The sequence below is a fragment of the Chiloscyllium punctatum genome, chromosome 8, assembly GCF_047496795.1.
Source record: "Chiloscyllium punctatum isolate Juve2018m chromosome 8, sChiPun1.3, whole genome shotgun sequence".
In the NCBI taxonomy this organism is placed as follows: Eukaryota; Metazoa; Chordata; class Chondrichthyes; order Orectolobiformes; family Hemiscylliidae; genus Chiloscyllium; species Chiloscyllium punctatum.
In genome coordinates this window covers 32,305,405-32,332,755 of record NC_092746.1, presented here as the reverse complement: position 1 = coordinate 32,332,755, position 27,351 = coordinate 32,305,405, and the positions used below count along the sequence as shown (strand labels likewise).

Genomic DNA, 27,351 nt, shown 5'->3' with positions numbered 1-27,351 from the left:
GCATCAGGAAGTGGAAAAGTCAATATTTCAGCTGTAACCCAGGATTGAATAAAGGTTTGGGGGTGGGGGTTGGGGGGGGGGGGGGGGGGGGGTGGTCCCAGCCCTTAAGTAGAATTAACTGAAGGTATTTAAAAAAAGGTAATTGAACTGTTTCTGACAGATCTATTCAGTTGCTCCTCAGATCCCACTGCTTCCTGTCACCATCCTGTAACATTGAGGAGGAGGTTCCAGGTGACGGGCCACAGGACCAGTGCTCCAGGTAGGCACTGCAGCCTGTACTGCCTGCTGGCCTTCACCCAGTGGAGAGATTCTCCTTCCATGATGGTAGCCTGATGAAAAAAAAAACTTTAAAAAAATTTTAGTTGTTTAATAAGTTTCAGAGAGAGTGCCTCAAAAATAGAAGTCTCTCTCGCTTCATTATTGAGCTGCAAGATGCTGCTTCTTTCGTGCTGACAGTGTTCCTACTGGCTGCCCACCCTTGAAAGCCAATCCATCATCATTAATCAGACTGCAAGCTGTGGCCACTAATTGACTAATCTGGGGAGATCACTGATGGGCATTTTACACCCACCACAAGCTGGTGACCTTCATTTAATGCCAACATCCTGAGCTGAAGAATAAAATCCTGTCCCTGGAGTAAAAAGTAAATTGGTTTGTCTTCAAAATAAAAAAAAAGTTATCATAGATAAGGGTCACAGATTTGTGGACCTTAACAAGAACGATCAAATTAAATGTGGATTTGTTTTATGAAGTATCAACTGTAGGTTGGTAACTAGAATCCTCACTAGAGGTTGTAGGATGTCAATTTAAGCCCCATTCCAACACAAAACTGAAGACCGACACTTTAATGCAGTCCTGAGGAAGTTTAAAATTGAAGTCTTGACAACATTTTCAACGGGTGTAGAAGAGTTATGGTGTTATTTTGAACTGCAGCAGGCTACTTAGCCTTGATGTGATAGCCAATATTGAACCCTCAATCAGCAATACAGAAAGTAGGCTTTTTGGCCATTATCACACGGTTGTTAGTAGGAGTTTGCTTTTCACAGACTGGCTGTTGGCTTTCCGATAATACACAGGCAAAAACATTTCAAAATGTACTTCACCATCAAGCAATTTTAGTATGACACACGATTGTGAAAAGTGCAATAAAAATGCAGGCAGTCTTTGTTGCCGAGATAGGTTGGACTCCTCTTCACACAGCACATCAATACTCATGCTCTAAAATTTTATCACTTCTACAGCATTTTGAACATAGAAAATGTCCCTCATGAGGAGAATTAAAAGGAGAAAAATTATAGACATTAAGGAGATAAAGAAATGGGTACCAAAGCAGGTTGTGTGTATTAGGAGGTTGTGCAAAATACCAGCCTGGAGTAGAAGATTTGGAAATTTATTTTTAAATGAACAGCCAATGCAGAGGTAGAGCTTTAGGCAGGAAATCACAGATAGAAGGATGAAGGTTGTTTGAAGGTTTTGCCAATGGTGGGATGTAGAAAAGGCTACCCATACCAAAACCAAAGAATGCATATGGAATACAAGGATCTGGGGAGCAGGCAATGGGAATTAAGTTTACGGAGTGAGTGGAACACAACATGTAGAACTCAATGAATCTGGGGAAGAATAAACAGAAATTCAGGATAGAGTGCATGCAGCAAATTTGGACAAGGTACAATATGAGACATGGCAGGTGGTGATAAATTGGATATTAAAGAAAGAAGATCAGATAAAAAGGATTTTGGACAAGCAGTGTTGGGAGAGGTGTGTATGGAACCTTGTGACAATAACATGATTGAGGATCTTAAGAAAGGAAAGACGGAAAGGTAAACAAAGGATTTTAACCAGTAAATGTCAATCAATCATGAATCTTAAAACATGCTGAATGACAACTGCTGGAATCTGTAACACATTATTAACTAACACATTGGAGGATAAATTTAGCATTGCAGGCTACTTGAATCAGAATAAAGTAGAAAATGTTCCACATGCCACTTGCAACAGGGCTTTTTTAAAAAATTTAAAATGACCAAATCACCACATCACGTTAAATACCAATTACCATGCACTACCCACCAGGGCAGTGCAGCAATAATAAGAAACAGAGGAAGATAGGAAGACAGGGAGGGAGCTAATAAAATTGAGTCAAAGAGGGATATGTTGCACTCCCCAACTCTCTCTCATGCTTTGAGAGTGTTTGGATCATGTCAAAATCAGACAAATTTTCTAGTGAATTGCCACTTGTTATACACTAGAAGATCATTGTTTAAATACAGAGTCCAAGTCCATACTTTTGGTGAGAGCTTTATTTCAGTTAACTACACTCCAGAAAACATTCACTTGACTGATTATTACAAAAATCAATTCTCACCTAATTAGCCCTTAATTAATATTTCACATGGGCCTTCATTTTATTAGGTCTCAGGCATTTGTTCAGACCACATTTGATAATAAGACTAATGAATTTGCTTGAATTTTCCACATGAGTACCACTGGATTATAACTCAAAAACATTTCTAAATTTACTCTTCATGGACAAGTGCAGATGATGATTCATAAAATTGGAATGGGGAAGAGAACAGAGAGGAAAAAGGAATGGAAATTTGGAAAATATCTTGCAAAGGTAATGAAAATGGAATTTGACCCATTCATCATGGAACTAGAGGAAACAATTATGCCACCATATTGGCTAGGACAATTTATAACTAATTCAAGCATCCCAGACTCACTTAACATTTTTAACTATTTCAAGAAGATATAGCAATTTTCCTTCAGCGTATTCAACAGTCTCTGCCTCAAATCATTTCCAATAGCAAAGAATTTTATAAAACAATATCTCTCAACATTTTTATGAGTCACAATACAAACTCACAAGTGCTGTGTTTACAATACCGAGTTTCCATTCATAAAATCACATTTTTGTAGTATATTTTACTCTTTCAGGATAAAATAAATTAAATTAAATTAAATTAAACATTCCTTACTAATCCATTACTGTTTCTTTACACCTTTAAGTTCTGATCACTCCAATGCTGCAAGTAGTGTTTAGACCTGTTCCTGTACCAAAGGCAACCCCCTGAATAAGTGTTAATTCTGTAACCTATTCAGAACTCAAAGCGAGGACTGCAGATGTTGCAGAAACACGGTCAAAAAGGAATGAGACAATGAAGGGCTTATGCCCGAAACGTCGACTCTCCTGCTCCTCAGATGCTGCCTGACCTATGTTTTTCCAGCACCACACTGACTCAGAACAATGCCATCCCAGCCATTCTTTTCATAACTGTGGAAAGATTAGAATATTAATTAACCCTTAGTAACTATCTCTCAGGACCTGAATAGGCTGCAGAATATCAAACAGTTTCCTCATCAGCATGTCCCTATTGTCTGCTGCTTTTTATCTTTGAAATTTCCTTATGCACTACCTACTTCAATAACACTGTCCTATCTATTTCTAACTTTTATTTAGGACTAACTACCACCTTGTACTAACGTATGGATTTATACTTTTAAAATGCATATTAAATAGCACCGCTACCCGCTTTAAGACACTATCCAAACAGTGCTTCTGTGAAACTGCATGACTGACTGTACAAGAATTGTCAACAACCAATAAAAGTAGATGATTTCTCACGATCCAGCTGCAGGAGATCAGCTTAATATCATCTATACCTTTATTTACTAACTGCAATAATTTCTCAATTTATTCAAATTATATAGGTCTAGTATTTCTACTAAGATTACTAATGTTAAGACAAAAGGACTAACACATCTTAATTATGTAGGTTCAGACCAGACAGGCATTCTAATCCCATCAGGAGTAACAGCCAGCATTTGGCAAGTGCTTAAACTATCTCCTGCTTCCCCAGGACAGATTTCTTTCAGGTCAGGTCTGAACACAAGTTTTTTTTTGTGTTTTCATAAGAGATTTAGAATTTGACATACAAAATCTTGAATTGGGTTTCATGTTTTTTTTTCAAAAACACAAATTAATTGAGCTCTGAAGTGATACCCCAAAATAACCAACTTCTAAAACAGCCCACCTTAGTATTGCTGACCTCCATGGTCTCTTCCCAGAGTTGGGGACGATCATGCCCTTACCTCTCTGAGAGAAATTAATGTCTAATGGTTTTTTAAGCCAATATGTGTCTGCTGAGTCAGCAAATCACTCAATGAAGGGATGGTCAGATTTCTTTGGAAGAAGTGTCCTCCTGAAAAAGATGATCTTTGAATATTTTTAAGACTCTCAATAAACAAAGAGACAAAAGGTTAGCAGGAGTATGGAGTAATCAGATCATCTATGAATCTACTGAATGGCTTCTCTAGCCCTCCAAACAAAGGGCCTACTTGTGCTCTCAAATATGCTGCAGACTAAACTTTTGCATTCACATTATAGTCAGAGTCATTCAGCACAGAAACAGACTTTGCATTGGAGTTGATCTGCACCGACCAGATACCTTAAACAGATCTAATCCAATCTGACAGCATTTGACCCATATGCCCCTTAAACCTTCCTATTCGTGTACCTATCCAGATGCCTTTTAAATACTGTAACTGTACTAGCCTCCTCTGGCAGTTTGTTCCATACACGGACCACCCTGTGCAAAAAAGCTGCCCCTCAACTCCCTTTTAAATCTTTCCCCTCTCACCTTAAAATGCATGCCCTCTAGTTTTAGACTCCCCTATCCTCGGAAAAAGATGTTGACTATTCACCCTATCCATGTCCCTCAATTTTATAGACTTCTACAAGGTCAGCCTCAGACTCTCCAGGGAAAAAAAAAGTTCCAACCTGTTCAGCCTCCCTTACTAGCTCAAACCATCCTTGTAAATCTCTTTGGAACCCTTTCAAGTTTAACATATTTCGTATGGCAAGGAGACAAAAATTGAACGCAGTATTATAAAAGTAGCCCAACCAATGTCCTGTATAGTTGCAACATGACATCCCAATATGCTTTCAAATACTAAACAAACAAAAATGAATTGGAACAGTTTGCTGTTTGACATTGTCAATGCAAATATGTGGTTTTAAAATAGAGTTGGATAAAGCACTTCAAAAGGTAAGTTTTAATGGATGGAATTAGAATGTTCACTTCAAATTAGAAGCCAAATTAAAGTTTCCAAATCTTTATAAATTTCAATAATTTGCAATTTCAGCATGTTGCATAGTTTTTTTGTTTTTTCTACTGAAAACCTTCCCAGGTTATGTACATTTAATATATGTTTTCTAATATAAAGAAGTTCTTCCTTAAAATGTGAAGATCTAAAAATAATATCCCTCCCAAGAGCAACTCTCCACTACAAATGGTTAATGGAATTATAAATACATATTTTGCATGCTTAACCTTTAAATTACAACAAAATATGATAGCAGAAGCTGTTCATGATGTCTCTAGATTCTTGCCTTATATGGTGACAAGGGAAGCAGCTCAATGACCAACTCTAGAATCAAAACAACAATGAAGTCATTCTACAACTTGCTTGAAGTATCATTTAATTCTTCTAAAATGAATCACTGCTGACTTTCTCAAAACCAATTTGAAAAAGCAAAGCAAAACTATAGCAGCAGACACACACACAGCAAGAAATGACAGCTGATAAGTCAGGATGGCAATTGGTGGTGAGGGACTTGGCCCAATACAAGGGAGATTATGCTCCTGTGGGGACTACTGGCCCAATGCAGGGAGAACAACCCTTGTGGGGAAAGCCTAGCATAGAGCATCTGCATGGCCATGGCTATAGAAGGATTGTAATGTTGTACTTAATTGTATTTCTTTATTTTTCTATTTTGTACCTAAGAGTTTTACCTATGTACCTAAGGTGGTGCTAGGAATGGCAATATTGCACACTTTTCACTGTACTCCTGTGTTTGAGTACATGTGACGATAAACCCCAATTCTAAAATGCAGTGGTGTTCATTTGATTACAAGTTATTATTAGATATATTTAATTAACCTAATACAGTTTTAATTTTTTTAAAATGGAGTTATCACCAAAAAGAAACATGTTAATAAGTGTCTTACCTCCCACCCATGGATAACTAGATTCAAAGCTGCAAAAAAGAAATTCTTAAAAAAGTACTATAAGTCAACCATTTACTGGTTTCACTAACATAGCGAGTGTCTGTTAAATTGAATTGTGCTGTAAAACAGACCCTACCAGCACCTGAAAATCAGCACAATTGTGGCTTCATCAACTGAAAGTGGATCAGCCCTTATTTTGGAAAATCAAATACTGAGCCAGCATAAAAGCACGCATTTAAGTGGTTTGGGACATAACTCTGTTAAGGTTAAAACTGTACAATTTTTTGCTTGCTTGACTGATTCTACACAGATTGAACAGACATATATAGCAGAAACACATTGAACTTGACCACAAGATTTTTTCACCCCGAAATAATCCATATAGATCGGCATTTTAATTATGTTACTGTACTCAGTTCCCAATGTCCTGTGGAAAAAATGTGCTAATAATTATGCAGTGAGTTTACGCATTTCCAAGCATCAGTCGGACATTATCAAATCAATAGAGACCTCAAGCATGGCTTTTTTAAAACAAGTTTCTTCACACCTCTCTGGAGAGGAGTTCAATCAAATCTAAAACATTCATCTATAAAATGTTAATCTGAATGTTTTAGACCTGTTCTGAAACTTGAGCTATGTACTGATATTTTCTTTTAATAGATATTTTTATTGGAGAAAAAAGGAAGTTTTTAAACTATTTTTACAAACTTACAAAGTAACACAAACAAATATAAACATTAATATACAATTAAATATTTATATTAAAAAACCAAAACACAAAGAAAGAAAAGAGAAAAAAACTAACTACTAATCTAACCTACAAATAACCAAAACACATAATAAAATAAACACTCAAAATAAACATAGTAACTAAATAACGAAGTACATACTCAGAATGGATTATCAAGTCATAATAAAACCCGTATTCATACGGGATTCTTCTCCCGGGGGCCCCCAGGACTAGCCAGAACCACTACCACCACCACCAGATAAAAGCCCTTGACAATATGGCGGAAGTATCTGTATCTACATAGTTCAAAAAGGGCTGCCATATCTTATAAAATATTTCAGTTTTTTGGTGCACCATATTTGTAAGAAAGTCAAGGGGGATACATTCCATGATTAACCTGTGCCAATTCAAAAGTCCTGGAGGGCCCTCAGCTACCCAATTCACTAAGATATTTTTTCCTTGCACAAAAGGAGAGAATGGAAAATAGTTTCCTCCCATGCACATCCAGGGAGGGCAGGTTCGAAAAGTCCAGGAGAAGAGATACTGGATCCAATCCCATTTCCGTTCCTAAGATTTCTGTCAGAGCATTTGCTGCTCTAACTTAGTATTTGCTGATCTTGTGACATGCCCATAAGCAGTGTGAGAGTGTGCCCACTTCTATTTTACATTTAGGACACATTGGAGATGTTCCTACCCTAAATTTTGCCAGTCGTTCCAGTGCTATACGAGTCCTATGAAGTATCTTTAATTAAATAGCTTGAATTCTATTATAAAGAGAGATCTTTCTGGCATTTTCCCACATATCATCCCACATTTATAAAGGGATTTCTGATCCCAATTCCTGATTCCATGTTTTAAACAGTCATTCCATGTCTTTCGATACCTAGTTATGTAACGAGTGACAAAGAGTGCTGACCGAGGGTGGACCCACTGGCCACAACACTCTTCTCTCCCTATCCGATTTATAAGGACTATCTAATCATGTGGTCGTCTTCTGTATATAATCTCAAATTTGGAAATACTGAGAAAGGTCTCCATTAGGCAGTCCAAACTTCTGGTCCAGCTGCTCAAAAGACATCATAACCTCCCGTCGAACAGATCCACTAAGCAAGAAACACCTCTGGACCTCCAGGTTTTAAATGTAGCATCTGTGAGCCCCAGCTGAAAACCCCATGCTCCCACTATAGGAGTATAAAGGAGAGGTTTTTTTGTGAATTACTCTCATTTTGCTGCATTATCCTTCAGGCTTTAATCGTATTTAATACAATAGGGTTTTTACAACGGTTCATAATAGCTCTCATAAGAGATTGATGAGGGGACACTTTGCTTGGGAAGTCTCAATGTCTAACCAAATTGTTTGTGGGTTACCAGAGACCCAATCGCTACACAGCTTAATAAAGAGCTCAACTGATACTTCCTAAAGTCTGGAAAAACCAGTCCTCCCCTTGCTTGTGGAAGCTGCAGCTTCTTTAGTTTAATAAGGGGCCATCTATGATTCCAAATCAAAGTACCAAGCCAGACATGTAGTTGACACAATGCCAGTCTCGGCAACATCAAAGGAAGTATTTTCATAGGATATTAGGAGACAAGGCAAAATATTCATTTTAATTAGAGTTACTCTGCCTAACCAGGATATTGGGAGATCTGCCCAGCGTTGAAGGTCCTGTCTTATCCTCTCTAATAGGTGCACAAAATTGGCTTTATCTAGCTGACCAAATATTGGGGTGATAAAAATACCTAAATATAAAAAACCCTCCAGAGACCACCGAAAGGGAAAGCAAGATCCGTCCAATAGATTGGACATGCTAACAAGACCACTCATCGGCATGGCCTCCGATTTTGTAAAATTGATTTTGTAACCTGAGAACATACTAAATTGGTTGATTACTTGGATTAAGCGGGGCACGGAAATCAAAGGATTACGTGAAAAAAGGAGGACGTCATTTGCATAAAAAAAAAGAGTCATTTAATGTTTACCCGAACCAACCCTCGGAGCCATTATGAGCATGAGTAATAATGGAGAGAGAGGACATCCTGACGACAGCCCCTACCCACACTAAAGCTATCCGATCCTAAATCGTTAGTAATCATGGCTGCTTTGGGGTCATTGTACAATATTGAGACCCATTTAGCAAATAGAGATCTTTCTGGCATTTTCCCAGACACTGAACTTTTCCAGTGAGTAAAAAAAGATATGACCATTCAACCCGGTCACATGCCTTCTCCGCGTCCAAAGAGACTACTATTCCCGGCATTCTTTCCTGATGACAGACTTGAATCATATTTAAGACCCTTCTAATATTGTTAGATGATCTATGGCCCTTGATAAACCCTATCTGGTCCTCTTTTATGATGTATGGTAAAACCCTCTCCAATCTTAAAGCTAATGTTTCAGAAAGGATATTAAAATCTACATTTAGCAAAAATATTGATCTGTATGAACTTGGAAATTCAAATGGCATATTTTAAGATGGAATTTTTAAAAAAAATAAAACCTTGAGGCCCACAAAAAATGTTTTTGTAATCTAGAATGCTTTTGGCAAGATTGATCGCTCTTCTGTTCACTTACACAGAAATAGTAGAATTCAATAGTTTGAGACATGAGTAAAATAAGATAAATTGACCCAATTTCAACATTTTACCACCTTTAAAGTTTTTTTTTGCATTCCTATTCATAGCTTAGATTCTATAGCCTCATGGTTCTTTCCTACATGACCATGCAGCACGGCTATCAGACTCAATACTGAAGATTTTGTTGGACTAGTGCACAAGAACATTGTCTCCTCCAACTACATTGTAGTGTTTTCACTGTTCTCTATGATTTAAATGTCTAACATCAAAGCCACTAAGACTTGCACATGGGACATATGCAATATCTGTTTTCCTTTTCTGTATTCAGCACTTTGCAACTGCCTGTTATTGAATAGCCCATTTATACCTTTTATCCTGCTCTTCCAGTTATTTCGGAGCTGTTCCTTAAAATTCCACCCTGTTTCTAGACTTGGTTTTACTCTTTCACAGAATGTGAGCCTTGGTGACTCAACCAGCAATTTTACTCCTACCTTATTATCTGTAAGAAAACGATTATAAACTGCATACTGAATTGCTGCAGTCAGTCATTCTGATATAGGTACACCCACAGTGCTCTAGATAAGGAGATCCAGGATTTTGACCTAGCAAGACTGAAAAATGGCAACATAAGTCCAAACTGGGATGTTCTAAAGCTTGTGAAGAGACCAACTTGCAGGTGATGAATGTTCCCACATATCTGATGCTCTTGTTCTTCTAGATGGTAGAAGTCAGAAGTTTGGAAGGTGTTGTCAATTGATAACTTTGGGGCTTATCTTGAATCCCACAGCTGTGAATTTAATTACTACTTTCAACAAGGAACGTTATACTTTGGTGTAGCAACATTATGTCAAAAATGCCCTTGCCATCTATTTCATAAAATTGTCATGACATCTCATGTTTTGGCATATATTTCAGGGACCATAGCCGCAAGAATTTTCCATGGGCAGAGATTAGAATGAGAGTCCTAAACGCAGGAAAGTTTCTTGTAGAAGCACAATTTTCCCTTCATATCCCTATACTGTATTTCATTTAACTACATCCTAAACATTAACATAACCATGATCCCTTGCGCCTCCACACCCCATCTACAACAAAAACTAAAATAGTGAGCGGAGGATTGAGCGAAGTATTTCATCTGTCAGCATTACTGTGTACACATCTCTATCTCCTGTTGCAAATAACTTAAGATACACATGAGTGGGAGAAAAGAACTGGGAGGAGTGACTATTTGGCACCTCAAGCCTGCTAAACCACCACAGAATCATATCATTACTGATCTGATTGTGGCCATAGCTCGTATTTTCTACTTGTTCCTCATAACATTTGGCTTCCTTGGATGATCAATAATCTAACTGAATATATTAAAGGCTCAATAATTCAGCCTCTATTGTTCTCTAAAAGAGAACATCAAAGATGAATGTCTTTCATCTTCATTTTAAGTGGGAGTCTCATTCTTTTTAAATTGTGTCATTTAATTCTAGATTCCATGATGGGGGAAAAAAATCCTCTAAAACTTCCTCAGAATCTTGTTCTTCTAAACTGTAATGAGCATAGGGACAAGGTGCCTGACCTTTACTCATTAGACATTTTAGCCCAACACCTAGCTGTGAACTTTCACTGCTTCTAAACAGATAAATCTGCCCTTAATATGGAAATCAAAACTGTACACAGTAATCTATGGAGTGGTCTCACCAATAACCTGCACAGGTTGAGACAAGAGTTACCAATTTATATCCCATCCCATTATATTAAAAGTCAGCATTCCATTTACCTTCTTAATTACTTGCTGTAGCTGCATATTACCATTTTGTGAGTTAAATAAGACAACACCACATGACCCTGTCGGAGACCATTCTGAAGTCTCTGTCCACTTAAAACATTTAACATTCCTCCCAAAATGGACAACAATTCAAATTCCAACATTATACTGCTACAGCCATTTCTTAAAAAAAAAACTCATTTAACCGATCCATTAACGTTTGCAGGCAGTGTCCAACTGTCCTAACTTAACAATATGCTTGGCCCCTTCATTGAAGTGATATAGTTGAAACCTTAAACAAAAACACAAATAGCTGGTGAAACTCAGCAAGCCCATGGCGAGAAAGTAGAATTACTGTCTCAAGTCGTGATTCTTCATCAGAGCTGATAGCCACTTGGAAAAAGTGATATTTATGCTGAAGACAAGGGTGGAGGCAGTGGTGAGTGGATAGATGGAGACAGACAGAAAATGAGACAGAAGGAGAAAGAAATGAATGTGGAACACAGACAAGGGGATTATAAGGACAGTAAACGAGGACTGAAGAGAAGCTGAATAGTGATAACGAGAGCTGACAGTAGGGGAAAATTCAGGCGCTATGCAGGAAGTAATCCACATAATGTGATAAAAGAACTGAAAGAAGGCGAGTACGAGTTGGCTGTGCTAAAGCAACCCATGTCATGACAGGACCAGAGGTGCAGGTGGATAAAAGACATGCAAGGATGGAATCAAGCTCCAAAGTTATCGAACTTGACGTCGAGTCCAAGAGACTGCAGCATCTCCAAGCAGAAAATGAGATGCTGTCCTTCAAACTTTTGCTGTAGCTTGACGAAACACTGCAGGAAGCCCGAGACAGAAATGTTAGCATGGGAACACGTGTGAAAGTATCAGGCAACTAGAAGCTCATGGTCATTTTTAATGGACAGAATGTAGGAGCTCGGCAAAGCTGTCACCAAATTTCTGTTTTGTCCCTCCAAATGTGGAGGTGACCATATGGTGAACGGTGAATACAGTAGACTAGATGGAATGACGTGCAAGTAAATTACTGCCTCATCTTGAATGTATGTCTGGGATCTTGGATAGTGAGGAGGGAAGGACATAAACTGGCAGGTATTACACCTTCAATGATTGCAGGGGAAGGTGCTGTGGTGGTGTGAGGAAATGTTGGGAATGGAGGAGGAGTAGACCAGGGTGTCCTAGAGGGAACAGTTCCGGTGAAATGAAGACAAAAGGAGGGGAGAAGAATGTGTCTGGTCTTTGTATCTCTTTGGAAGTGATGGAAATGGAGGTTTATGATGTAGGTGGTAGTAGGATGCTAAGTGAGGACCAGGGGGGCCTTTCTGCGGATTTCCCTCAACAACCGTCTAATCCATAGTTCCCAACCCTGTACAGACACCTTCCACCTTTTTCTCCCCTAAAATTCACAACAGGACTTCCCAAGCAGACCCACTGTTTCTGCCTGTTCCTGCCCCACAGAATTTTTCCCTCTCCTTGTCCAATCCCTTCCCACTTACATCCATGATTCCTCTGACGCCTTGTTAGTTTCAGAATTTCCAGTTCGTGGGCTCCTGCTGCCTTCTCCTCACATGAACGTGCAATTCCTTTATACGTCCACCCCCATCAGGATAGTCTCAGGGCTCTCCACTTCCTGGAAAGAAGGCCTGAACTGAGCCCATCCAATTCCACCCTCCTCCACCTGTCTGAGCTTGTCGTCACTTTGAAAGACTTCTCAGAGTCAGAGTCATAACGTGGAAACAGACCCTTCAGTCCAACCAGTGCACATCAACCATATTCCTAAAATAAACGTGTCCTACCTGTCTGCACTTGGCCCATGTCCCTCCAAACCTTTCCTATGCATGTACTTATCCAAATGTCTTTTAAAATGTTGTAACTGTACCCACATCCATCACTTCCTCTGCCAGTTTATTCCACACAAGAACAACTGTAAAAGAAATTGCCCCTCAGATCTTTTTAAATGTCTTTCACCTCTCACCTTAAACATATGACCCCTAGTTTTGAACTCCCTCACCTTAGGAAAGAGACCTTGGCTATTCACGTGATCTCTCCCCCTCATGATTTTATAAACCCCTCAACTTCCTACACTTCAGTGAAAAGGGTCCCAGCCTACTTTTATAACTTTAATCCTCCATTCCCAGCAACACCCGTCAGTCTTTTCTGAACACTCGCCAATTTATCAATATCCTTCCGATAAATGAGGCAACCAGAACTACACACTGTAATCCAGAACAAGCTCATCAAAATGTCCTATACAACTTCAACATGACATCCCGATTCCTATATTCGAAGGTCTGACAAATGAAGGCAAGCTAAATGCCTTCTTAAATCACTCGGTCTACCTGTGACACAAATTTCAAAGCATCGTGTACCTGAAACCCTTGGTCTCTCCGCTTTACAACACTACCCAAGGCCCTACCGTCAATTATATAAGTCGTTGTTTGTTTTACCAAACTACAATACCTCACATTTACCCTAATTAAACTCCATCTGCCACTGTGCAGCCCATTAACCAAATTGAACACTGTCCACTAAAGGACCAATTTTGGTGTCATCTGCAAACTTACTGAGCATGCCTCCTATATTCTTAATCAAATCATTTAAAAATGACAAACAGAAAAGTGGACCCATACCTATCCCTGTGGAACATTACTGGTCACATGCCTCCAGTCCAAGAAACAACCCTCTGTCTCCTCTCAAAGACCATTTTTTTCATCCAATTGGCAAGCTCACCCCAAATCCCACGTGATTAAAATTACTAATTAGTCTACCATGAAAAACATTAACAAAGGCTTTACTAAAATCAACAACATCTACCACTCTGCCCTCAATCTTTTTGGTTGAGTATTTTGGGGATGTAACCAAGTTTGTAAGGCAATTTTGCTCACACAAAACCATGCAGATTACCCCTAAATCTGCCCCTCCAAATTCATGTAAAGCCCATCTTTCAAGATCAGTACCAATAACATTCCCAGCAGCAATGTTAGTCACACAGGTCTAAAACTCCTAGGCTTCCTCTTACAACCTTTATTAAGTAAAGACAACATTACCATTCTCTCATCTTCCAGCACCTCACTCGTAGCTGATACAAATATTTCTACTGGGGACCCTGTAATTTCCTCCCTAACTTCCCACAGCCTGGGATACACTTGATCAGGTCCCGGATCTTTATCCACTTTTATATTTCTAAGATCTCCAGCACTTCCTCTTCTGTAACATGAACAGTCTTCAAAATATCAATATTTGCTTCCGTGTTCTCTTGCCCCACAGCAAAACGGACACAAAGTATTCATTTAATCTCTCTTCTGTCTCCTGAGGTTCAGCACAAAGATGACCTCATTGACCTTTAACGGTTTTGACTCTCTCTTGTTGTACTTTTGCTCTTAATGTATTTATAGAATAACTTTGGATTATCTTTAACCTTATCTACCAAGACTCTCATATCCCCTCTTTGCCATTCTGATTTCCCTCTCAAGAATAACCCTACTTTCTTTGTATTCTTCAAGTTTCATTAGAACCCAGTTGTCCACATCTGGTATGGTTTGTTTTTATTCTTGACTAGAATCTCATTATCTTAATTCATCCATTGTTCCCTAATCATACCAGCCCTAGCTTTCACTTTAACAGCAACATAATGCCTCTGAACTCTCATTATCACATGTTTGAAACCCTTCCGCTTGACATTCGTCTTTTTACCTGCAAACAATCTACTCCAAATTTTCGAAAGTTCTGTCTTATACATTTAAATTTCTTTCTTAATTGGAGTATTAAGAATTTTACTTTCATGGAAGGCTTATCCTTTTCCATATCTACTTTAAAACCAATAGAATTATGATCAGTCTCAAAACATTCCCCTATGAACATTTCTGTCACTTACCCTACCTTATTTCCCAAGAAAAGGTCAAGTTTTACTCCTTCTCTAATAGGAACATTTAGATATTGATAAGGAAAATTTTCTTGCACACATTTAATAAATTCCTCACCACCCAAACCTTTAACACAATGGCAGTCCCAGTCAATAGTTGGAAAATTAAGTTATCTACAATTTTAGGGTAGACAGTGAAAGCCTTTTTCCTAGGATGATGATGTCAGGTTGTACCAGGGGGCATAAATCTAATGACCCTCAATTTGGAGTTAAGACAGGTGTCAGAGGCAGGTTCTTTACTCAGTGGTAAGGGCATGGAATGGCCTACCTGCCAATATAATTAACTCAGCCACATTAGGGAGATTTAAACAATCCTTGGATAAGCGCATGGATGATGATGGGATAGTGTAGGGGGATGGGCTGAGAAGAGTTCACAGGTCAGCGCAACATCGAGGGCCGAAGGGCCGGTTCTGTGCTGTATTGTTCTATGTTTTAACTGTTCTATTATAACCCTACTTTTCTTATGTATATCTCTATATATTTCCTCCTCAATTTCCCTCTGACTATTAGTCTATGACGACTCTTTCATATTTCTAATTTCAATCCAGATATTTTCACTGAACGATACCTCAGAAATATACTAAATTGCAGTAGAAATGGTTTCCTTAAATCAAAAACACCACTCCCCTACCTCCCTATAGCATCTCAAACCTGAAACCTGAGCTGCCAGTCCTGCTTTTCCCTCAGCCAAGTTTCTGTAATAGCTATGATATCCCAGTCCTATGTTTCAATGCATGCCTTGCATTCATCAACTTTACTTGTAAGACTCCTTGCATTAAAATAAATGCTGTTTAATTCTTCAGAGTTACCTCATTCTCTGACTTGCTCTTGGTTGTCTTTTCTGATTCAAAACCATCCTCATCGGTCTCTCTATTTTCATGCTTCCATAGGATCAGCTTGCACTCCTCCATAACAGTTTACAGAGTCCTTAAATAGAAATAACAAATCTCCCTTCCAGGATATTGGCCCCTTTCAAATACAGATGAAGTATTTCCTTTTTCAACAGATTTGTCCTACCCCAGAAGAGGTCCCAATGATCAAAGAATCTGAATGTCTATACTACCTCTTCAGCCATTAATTTCTGCCCTATCTTTTTATTCCTTCCCTCATTAGAACTTGGCACTGGAAGTAAACCAGAAATTACTACTTTGGGATTCTGTATTTTAACCTTCTATCTTGGTTGTTATATTCAGTCTGGAAAGCCTTAATTCCCTTAACTAGGTCATTCCTCGCAATGTGTACAACAACTTTAGGCTTCTCACTCTACCCTTCAACAATATGCTTCAAGTGTTTTGAGACATTCTTAACCCTGGCATTAGGAAAGCAACATACTAACCTAGAGATTTACACTCACTGCCACAGAACCTCCTGTCTGTGCCCCTGACAGGAGAGCCCACAAAATAATTATTTTTAAAATCTTGACAAACCCTGCTTGACATAATATTCATTATTAGTGCCCAAGATGTGACAATCACATTTTCCTGAGAGATTATCCCCTTCTGCAGTACCCAAAACAGATTCTGTTTGATAGGGGAATAGCCACAGGAAATTTCTGAACTACCTTACTTTTCCTGTGAGTCACCCATCTAACTAACTAATCCTATGTAATCACATCTCTAAATCTAGTCATCTTTTGAATGCCCTTAGTGACATTATGCCTAAAAAGTAGCACTTAATACATAAAAAATAAGCTATCCTTCCTTATCAAGGGATTGTAATCCAAGTCATGTAAAAGATAAAAATTAAAAATACAAGTGTTAAAACAAAAAAGTCAAGCACTTACTGAAAATCAAAAAAACCTTCACCTTAAGTCCTCCAACTGTCAGCTTTCAATTTCCACATTTTATAAAAAAAAATCTCTTTCCAGAGCAGACATTTAGGCCACTCCACCAGCTCTGTATATAAACAATCTCTCCTCTTTCATGCCTTGAACTCCTCTCACTTTCCTCAGGTCAAAAGGTGTGGCAAAGGGTACCCACATAGACCCTGCAATGCCCATCTCTTTTTGGAGTATATGGAACATTCCTTGTTCCAATCCTACTCCTGTCTTCACCCACAACTCTTTCTCAGATATATCAATGACATCACTAATGCTCCTTCCCTCTTTTGTTAGGATTCAGGAAAACTTATCAAGTTCACTTCCAATTTCAACTCTGCCCTCATCTACACCTCGTCCATCTCCAACTGCTTTCCTTTCCTTGACATCTGTTTCCTCATCTGGAGATAGTTTGTAGTAGATGTTGATGGACAGCCTTTTCAACTCCAGCAGTTACCTTGACCATACATCCTCACACCTGGTTTCTTGCAAGAATTCCATCCCATTCTCCAGTTTCTCCATCAAGTCTTTTCTGATCGTATCAACTTCCACAGGGGAGCCCGAGAAATGTCTAGTTTTTTCTCAATTAAGGATTACACAGGACCTTAGCCACCTCAACCTAACTCCCACGCTTCTGCCTGCACCCCTTCTCTTCTCACCCCTAACAACAATAGGGTCCCCCAGTAATCACTTACCACTCCACCAGCCTCTGCATCCAAAGGTTCATCAGCTGCCACTTCCACCACCTTCAATGATATGCCAATACCTGACACAACAGAGTTCCCTTCTCTTTCATCAGCCTTCAGTAGGGACCATTCCTTCTGGGACATCTCCATTTCTAACACTTCACCTCACCCTTATGGCACCTTCTCATTCAGTTGCAGAAGGTGCAATACCTGCCTGTCTGCCTCTTCTCTCATTTTCCAAGGCCCTGGACATACCTTCCAGGTGAAGCAGTAGATTGAATGGAGTGCATGGCAATCAGTCTACTGTATTCACTCCTCACAATGTAGATTGCTCCACAATGGGGAGACAAAACAGACCTGGTGACAGCTTTGCAGAACACCGACATTCTGTCCATAAAAATGACACACAGTTTCCAGCTGACTACCACTTCAACTCACCACTGTTCCTGGCCAACATTTTTGTCTTAGGCTGCAACACTCCAGCGAGGCTCATCACAAGCTCAAAGAACATCTCATGTCCCCCTTGGAGACCCTGTGACCTCTAGCACTCAACACAGGGCTCAATAACTGAATGAGCAGGATTCTGTCCCTCCATGTTTTTTTCACCCACCATCAAACTCGGTCCTATCATGACATAGGTGGTCTAACACAGCCAACCTATTCTCTCCTAAGCTCAATTCTCATGATCACTTATTTAGCTTCTCTTCTGTCCTGGCCTACTATCCTTATAAACCCCTCATCTGCCTATCCCTTTAATTTCCATCTCTTCCCCCAAACCCCCATCTCATATGCAGCATAAAATACTACTTTTCCTAAATGCTATCAGTGGTGAAGAGTCACCAGATTTGAAACATTAACTCTGCTTTCTCCCCAGAGATACTGCCTGTCCTGTTGAGTTTGAGTTTCAACAACAATTTGTTTTTGTGTCAGCTCTCCAGCATTTGCAGTTAGTTGAGATCTTATTCCTGATCGGTGTGGAACATATTGGTGACAGTCTGCCGACCTCCAAACAAAATCACACTTACCCTGATAATAAATCTGACATTTATTCAGACTCTGCTTCCTATTAATTAACCAATTCTCCATCCACGCTGATCGGTTCTCAATATTACGTTTACTTTAAGTAGCAATGTTTTGCCTGACCAAATGTAATCTGGATTGTCTGAATACACATGAACGTGTTCCCCTTTCTCAATCCTGTTTGCTATACCCCCTGCTTGCTTTGCTCCCTTCACAAGGCTGTGCCTCTCCTTTTGAGACTTTTACAACCCAGGCTGACATCTATCGATTAGCTCAGGGTTTAGCTTGCCTTTCAGGATTGCAAATCTTCCCCGATCTATCAGTAATGAAACAAAACAGAGCTGCAAAGGGGTATGACTCAATCCGGCTATGCAATCAAAATATTCCACAAAAAACAAAGAACTCGAAAAACCACGAATAAGCCGGCTTCTTCTCAGACATTAGGTTGCCATTTAAAACAAAAAGTGTTTCACGTTGAATAAAAGCCAATCATGTTGAAAAAACAAAATCAGTGGTTCCGGGCAGGAACAGCAAGAAAATGTGGGAAAATTGCCGAAAGCATGGACGAAAGGAACAGGACGGAACTAAGCTTCTAGAGATCTGAAACGTCCACATTTACAACCATTGAGAAATGCTGATCAATTGATTGCAGTCAGTGATTTTTAAAATGTAACATAATCAATTCATTTTAAAACAAAACACACAAGAAGCCCACTTGAGTGCAGGGTTTTCCTCTTTACAAACTGTAAAACACACCAAAATTGGCGGCAGCATTAAGCCAGAAGTCATTTCCAATGCTACGAAGTGACTTCTTTATGTTAGGATTTAAAGTTCATTTCTCCAGTTAACGAAATGTCATAAGCGTCCCAAAGGCTGGATACAATGGAGAGCGGAACATTTCCCTTCCCAACCCATCCCATCCCCTCAGCAACCTTCCCTTACCATGCTATCAACCTCAGACACAGTTCCTCTGCGAGTAGATGTCCACATCAGTAATGTTTATGTGCAGTTTAAAGTTAGATCCTGCTCACTCTCAGGCTGTCTACAAGCAACACTCGGAGATCCAGGTGAACGTTTTAGACGCTCCTCCCTCGTGGCAACACCCTACCTGCGGCTCGCCCACTACAGTATGGGATTTGGAGTCCCTACATTGCTCATTGACCCCCTGCTAATGGTCTGCTATGAACTACAATCCCCAGAGTGCACAGCGCGCCCGCTTGGAGCACCTGAAAGTGCAGAATCTTGGGATGGTCCTCAAACAAGTTTCGATACGTGATTGACTCTCAGGAAGTTGAAAGTAGTAAGAATGTTTCCAGCTTGGTGTGATATAAAGTGCAAAATCTGGGTGGGGGAGGATCAGAATAACTTTTTATTTCGGGGAAAGAAGTGAGATTGGGAAAAATATTTTTTTTTAAATGGTCAAAACTTCGCTTGAGGAATTGTTTAGTCTCCGTTTTATGCACAACATGGGATATGTATTAGGATAAGGTATCAAAGTCCTGGGGAGCATGAATCAACGTGATCGTCATTTTGTATCGGAGGAAGAAACATACATAAGAATGACGGCAAATGTACATAATTGATTAAGGGATTGTTTTGGCCCATATTAAATCTCCCTTGGGGAGAAATTCTATAATTTTCACGTTGTATCATCCAATTGCTTCTTAACGTGTGCAATTCTGGTCTCCCTCCTATCGGAAGGATGTTGTGAAACTTGAAAGGGTTCAGAAAAGATTTACAAGAATGTTGACAGGGTTGGAGGGGTTGAGCTATGAGAGGTTGAATCAACTGGGGCTGTTTTTGGTGGAGCAGTGGAGGCTGTGATGAACTTTATAGAGGTTTATAAAACAATGAGGGGCATGGATAGGGTAAATAGACAAGGTATTTTCCCTGCGGGTGAGGGTGGAGTCCAGAACTAAAGGCCGTAGGTTGAGGGTGAGAGGGGGATAATTTAAAAGGGACCTAAGGGGTAACTTATTCATGCAGAGGATGGTGTGTGTACGGAATGAACTGCCAGAAGAAGTGGTGAAGCCTGGTACAATTACAACATTTAAAAGGCATCTGGATGGGTATATGAATAGGAAGGGATTAGACGCATATGGGCCAAGTGCTGGTAAATGGGGTTAGATTAGTTTAGGATGTCTGGTTGGCGTGGACGTGTTGGACTGAATGGTCTATTTCCGTGCTATACATCTCTATGACTCTAAATGCGCCTAGTGCTACATCAATTGGAAGTTAATTCCACAAGTAACTCATTCCTTGTGTAAAGAAGTTTTCTTTATTCAATCAGAAGAATGTTGGCTAGGCCTATGGCCCATCTATAATTGCCCTCAAGAAGATGGAGGTCACCTATCATTTTGAACTGCTGCTGTCCTTGGGATGTAGATACACTGCAGTGCTGTCAAGAATGCATTCTAGGATTTTGATCCAGCAAAAATGAACAAACAGTGATGTGGGTCTGAGTTAGGATGATGTGTGTCTTAGAAGAAAACTAACAGTTGGTGAGGTTTCCATGCGTTTGCTCTCTTCAGCCTTAGGTGATATTGGTCACGAATTTTTTCTGACTTTGGGACATACCAAAGTAGCTGTCAGCTATGAGTGTATTCATTATTTCAATGCCAGAAATACCAACCAATGTGAGCCCTTCAGAAGGATGTTATAAAACTTGAAAGGATACAGAAAAGATTTACAAGGATGTTGTCAGGGTTGGGTGGGTGCTGACAGGTGGGACTAGATTGGGTTGGGATATCTGATCGTTATGGATGAGTAGGCCTGAATGATCTGTTTCTGTGCTCTACGTATCTATGACTATGACTCTAATAATGTCCCACAAACAGTGATGTGTTAATAACCAAATGAACTGAAATTAGTTGAGGGTAAAATATTGGTCACGACATTAAGGAGAATTCTGTTGTGCTTTAAAATTACGACATTTGATCTTATATGTCCTTTTGAGAGAACAGATCGTACTTTGTTTTATGTGCCTTATCTAAGAGATAGCATGTCTGACAGTGAAATACTCCTTCTGTACTGTGTTGAATATCAGTCTTGATTGCAGATCTTATTATAGTGTTTTTGGGTTGTCATTTCTTTGAGTAAAATGACATTAGTCAGGCAGGGTCTACCCTTCTGAATCTGTTCTGACTGGTTTTACTAATAGTCAGAGCATCAAGAAGTAACATACAAAACAGCCAATAATTCTGGTGTGCAGCGTATTTCTCCAGGTAAAGATAATGGATGTAATTTGGAATATTATTGCTGTATTAAAATTGGTGCTATTGAATTGTCAGGCTGTTTGTATCTCACTTGAATTTTGTGCTCCAAGATTCATCTTGACACCCTCCTTGTCCTTATTCACATGCTGATTGGAAACATTATCCATAGCCACGTTTAGTTTCAATACACGCTGCTTTAGCTTCCAGACTTACTTCCAACACTGACTAAGTGTTAACAGCAACTCCAATGTTTGTAACACACAAAATGATAAATGATTCATAACTTTTCTAGTTTAACAGTGAGGATTTTTAAAACATTAAAAATGTTATCCTTTCGTTCTCCACAGATGCTGAGTTTCTGCAGTATGATCTGTTTTTACTTCAGTTTTCAGCATTTGCTGTATTATGCTTTTATTTGAGTAGAGATATCTAACTCATTTGATTTGGCTCCCTTGAAACATGCTCCATTTCATCTCCCTTTTGTTTATTCTAATGGAATGAGATAATTTCTGACTTGATTTCCCATTAGTATGCTTTGTTCCAGAAGACAGTCACACCTCTGAAACTAGTCATTGCAGATTTTTGTCTGTAGTAAAGAACAAGGGAATATGACTAGAAGATCCTCAGCTCTTGCAAATTGTCTTTTGGGTTTGATGTTCTTGCAGCTTCTGTGGACAATGGGATGGAGTGCAAGGTGGAATGAACAAACTGACCAAAGCACCGCCATTAGAAGTAAAAGGGAACCACATAGTTGAGGGAAACGTACTGTTTCTTCAGCCAAGGACAAGAGACCCAATTTGCCCAATGCCAGGGTGAAAGAGATCTCTTTTAGTCTGGAGTGATACTTGGAATGGAATTGAAAAGGTCCAGTTGTTGTGATGCATGTGGTTATCAAAGACCTAGCTGAGACTAAGTAAGACCTTTTCCGAAGGGAATATGAGCAACTAAAAGCTTAATTAAAATCAGACCTGCAAAAATAATGATCTCTGGATTAGTACTTAAACTATGAGCAAATAAGCATTGAATAAATAAGACCAGAGAGTTGAAAGTAGGGCTCAGATTAAAGTGGGAGAAATAGGTTTTGATTCATTTGCAGCCGCACCAGAGTTTTGTGCAGATGCAACATGAACTCCTCTCTCTGAAACTCAATCTCTCTACCAGTAAAAGCTAACACACTGTTAACTTTTCAACAACCCTATCAACCTGAGTGGTTACTTTTAGGGATCTATGTTCACGGATACCGAGATCTCTCTGCTCACCCACACTACTAAGAATCTTAACATTAGCCCAGTACTCTGTGATCCTGTTACTCCTTCCAAAGTGAATCACCCCACAGTTTTCCACATTAAATTCCATTTGCCACCTCTCAGCCCAGCTTTGCAACTTATCTCTCTGTAACCTGTAACATCCTTTCGCATGGTCTAAAATTCCACCAATTTTATCGTTATCTGCAAATTTACTAACCCATCCCTCTCTGCCCTCATCCAAGTCATTTATAAAAATGACCAACAGCAGTGGCCCCAAAGCAGATCCTTGTGGCACATCACTGGTAACTGGACTCCAGGATGAACATTTTCCATCAACCACCACCCTCTGTCTCCTTGCAACTAGCCAATTTCTGATCCGAACTACTAAATCACCCTCAATTCCATGCCTCCGTGTTTTGTGCAATAACCTATCAAGGGGAACCTTACCAAAGATTTACTGAAATCCATACACACTACATCAACTGCTTTACCCTCATCCACCTGTTTGATCACCTTCTCAAAGAACTCGATAAGGTTTGTGAGGCATAACCTACCCTTCACAAAACCATGTTGACTATCCCTACTCACATTCATCCTTTTGAGATGATTATAGATCCTATCTCTTATAATCCTTTCCAACACTTTACCCACAACCTAAGTAAGGCTCACTGGTCTCTAATTACCAGGGTTGCTTCTACTTCCCTTCTCGAACAAGTGGACATTTGCTATCCTCTGGTCTTCTTGCACTATTCCCGTAGACAATAGTGACATAAAGATCAAAGCCAAAGACTTTACAATCTCCTCCCTAGTTTTACAGAGAATCCAAGGATAAATCCCATCCGGCCCAGGGGACTTACCTATTTTCACACTTTCCAGAATTGCAAACACTTCCTCCTTGTGAACCTTAATCCCGTCTCGTCTAATAGCCTATATCTCAATATTCTTTTCGATAATGTGTCTTTTTCCTGTGTGAATACTGATGAAAAGTATTCATTTAATGCCTCTGCTATCTCCTCTGACTCCAAGCACAACTTTCCACTACTGTCCTTGACCGTAATCTTACTCTAGTCATTCTTTTATTCCTATAGAAAACTTTAGGGTTTTCCTTGATTCTACCTGCCAACAACTTTTCATGTCCCCTCCTGGTTCTTTGTAGCTCTCTCTTTAGGTCCTTCCTGGCTAACTTGTAACTCTCAAGGGCCCTAACTGAGCCTTTACGTCTCATTTTTACATAAGCTTCCTCTTGACAAGAGATTCAACTTCTTTAGTAAACCATGGTTCCCTTGCTCAAGCACTTCCCCCTTGCCTGACAGGTACATACTTATCAAGGACACGCACTGTGAGGCAGGGGTGCTAACCACTGTGCCATTTAAAGTTTTGATTTTAATTTTTCAATCTCTTACTGACATTTTGAATGTTCTGCAGTGCACAGGCTCTTTTTTTTTTGTCTGGCTGGTGCAGGACTCTGAGCGCAATATGCATTTCTCGGTCAGCTCGTCCACAGTTTTTTGGGCTGTGTCCCAATTACTGATTGCACGCTGTGCCTCCCAGTGTGCCCTATCTCACTGAGGTCTGAGACTGCCCCACAAGTGCACCACGTTCTCTTGGTTAATCTGCTTTTGACTCTTACTTTCTCCAGTTCCTGCTTCACTTTTCCTACGTTGAAAAGTATGGTGCTGGAAAAGCACAGCCAGCCAGGCAGCACCTGAGGAGCAGGAGGGTTGAGGCCCCAAGAACAAGCTATTCATCAGATTCCCAATGAAGAGTCCATGTTCGAACCATCGACTTTCCCACTCCTCGGACGGTGCCCGATCGGCTGTGTTCCCCAAGCACCACACCCCTCGACTCTTATCTCCAGCATCAGCAGTCCTCACTTTCTCCTCATTTTTTGCTGCTCCTTACTTCGCATCCCCTCAGCTGCTCCATGCGGCTGGCTATCACTATAGACTTGCTGAAGTTGGAAGTGCACTTCCCTTCAGCTTTCCACACCACCTCCCCGCATTTCGGTCCTGCAGGTCTCAGACCTAATATTTGCTTTGTTCGACCCACTTGGGCCTCTTCTTATTTAGGTACATTCTTTGTACCTCCTCCCTCTCTGAGCACTGTGCAATTCCTCTTATTTTTTTCTTTCTAATTTACTGCTCTCTCCTTTTCTGACGCTCTGTCTCACTCTGGGTCCTTCACCCTGTATTAGCTGCTCTTTTATTTCTCTGTGACATTGGGTCCCCAACATTTTTGACTATTTCTTACCTTCTGGGTCCATGACCTTACTCTAGCTTCTCTGTTTCGACGTGGTTCCCCAACAATATCTGTTTTCACACTATGTCGTGTGTCCTCTGATCCTGTATTCGGCTTCCATGCCTCTCTTTTTTTTCCTCTATTTCATTTTCCATGGATCCCCAATACTATACTAACTCTGGCTGTTTGTCCTCCTCACATTACATGTTTCTGACTTCTGGCCCAATCAGTTGTCAGAGCCTTTACTCACTTTCACCAGCTAGAATCATGTGGGACAGCTGCCCTCTTAATCCAGGTTTACACTGCATTTCAGAGATTTACACAAACGCTTCTAATCAAAGTCCCCAGAAAAGACAATGTTATCCCTACTTTAGACATTTTGAACAGTTTATGTAATAAAAACAATTTACCCAAGTGATCTTGTCAGTGAAGTAGACAATGGGGCATGGAATTCGGTTTGTGATTCAACTCTATTTTATTAACAAAATATTCCTTATTAAAGGCATCATATGAGTATTTCTCAAATTCTCATAATATTTACTCTCTACCTATCTTTACCCATCTGAGAAAGGATATTATCCACAACAATCCATGTGCTTGAACTGGGCCAATCTTTTTCCTCTCTGCTGTAGGGCTGGCTCTCTTCTTTAAAGGTTGGTCTTGCAGTTCAGGGGTTATCTCTTCCTTGAGTTTGCCACGTGGTCTTCTACCATGTGTGTTATTGTGAGTCTTCACCGAGTGGGTAGCTTCCATATGTGTGTTTCTATCTCCCTTGTCCTGGATCTTCCAGAATGTTTTGTGGCCTTTAGCCAATTGGATTGTGAGCTGGTTTCAAATTATCCAATGGGATTATGCCAACAGCCTTCGCTGGTGCAATGTCACGAGGTGTAAAGTGCACGTCCTCAGACACTGGCTGGATGTCAACGTGTCAGAATGTCTGATTGATACTTTCCCACTTCACTACCCTTGGACTATTTGTAACTGGTTCTCCCTAAACCTTTGTGACCTCTGACTTCGGTTTCCACTGTTCTCTGTAGCCGATAGCTGCTGGCTGCTTTTTAGCTTAGTTTGGCTAATTTTCTAACAGGACTGATTTCTCCAGTGTGGGTCAGTTTAGAATGTCCAATTTTGAGCCTGTCATTACTTTACTACATATTTGTGAGTAAAAAAAGTTTCTCATTAGTCTTTTACCAGTGTATAAAAATGTACATTTGCAAGTTGACAATTTGCCTAATTTTGTATTTGTTGGCCTGAGGACCACTAAGTGATAGGTGGTGGCAGTGCCTAGGAGAGCAGTGGAGACCAAATGAAGATATTTCTGGATGAAAACTCTTCATGGAGTACATTGCTGCCTGTTCCTGGGCCTCAAAATCTTCCCTGGTTTGTGCCTCAGATCAGTCCAGGGTCAAATTTGTTTCCTTACCATTAAGTGGCCTTACTTTGTCTGCAGTTGGTTTGAGTATCCTACTGCAGCACTGCTAACAAGTTCATATTCAGCAGAAAGCCCAGCAGGATGTGGCTTTTAAAAATTGACCTTTAACCTTTGCTAGGCAAGTACCTGCCCCAATCCTACATCCCCAGAAGAAGGGAACTGCAACTCGCCTTCAACACCTTCTCCTTTTTATTCTGTTTTGTCAAAGGAGAAAAATGGAAAATATAATATTATGGAATATTTCAAGTATCACATACTCATATCAAATAATATGCTGCCCAAAACTATTTAAATTTTCACTACTTAAAGAGGATTTTTTGGGTACGAATGCAGTGATATGATATGATTCCATGAAGATTAGGAGATGGTAAAGCAGATGCACCCATGTGGGTCACAGATCCGACAGCTAATTAACTATTCATGGTTCATGAGATGCTGAAGCATACTTCATCGAGTAGTGGTGGCTAAACAACAAAGTATATGGAAAGGCTACATTATTTCTGAAAAGAAATAAAGTATCATCATGTGCAGTGTGCAACTTATAGAAACAAAGAAAATAGGAGAATGAGTAGGCCATGTGAACTCTCAGCCTGCTTCACCATTCAATATAATCATGGATGATCTTCGAGCTCAAAACCCTGATCCTGCCCTCCTTCCATGTCAATTGATCCCGTTAGCCACCACAGCTT

General features: G+C 39.8%; 1 protein-coding gene and 1 long non-coding RNA gene across 2 annotated transcripts in view; one reads left to right on the top strand and one right to left on the bottom strand.

Annotated features, from left to right (window-relative positions):
• Positions 1 to 19,620, bottom strand: part of macc1 (MET transcriptional regulator MACC1) — a 62,218-nt gene extending 42,598 nt beyond the window's left edge. Inside the window, exon 1 of the mRNA XM_072575341.1 lies at positions 19,473 to 19,620. The gene's annotated coding sequence lies outside the window, so the exon portion shown is untranslated. The remainder of the gene's footprint in view (positions 1 to 19,472) is intronic.
• Positions 19,621 to 19,764: 144 nt separating this feature from the next.
• The window catches only part of LOC140480226 (uncharacterized), a 51,793-nt gene continuing 44,206 nt past the window's right edge, over positions 19,765 to 27,351 (top strand). The window contains exon 1 of the long non-coding RNA XR_011961220.1: positions 19,765 to 19,830. This is a non-coding gene — a long non-coding RNA (uncharacterized lncRNA). The remainder of the gene's footprint in view (positions 19,831 to 27,351) is intronic.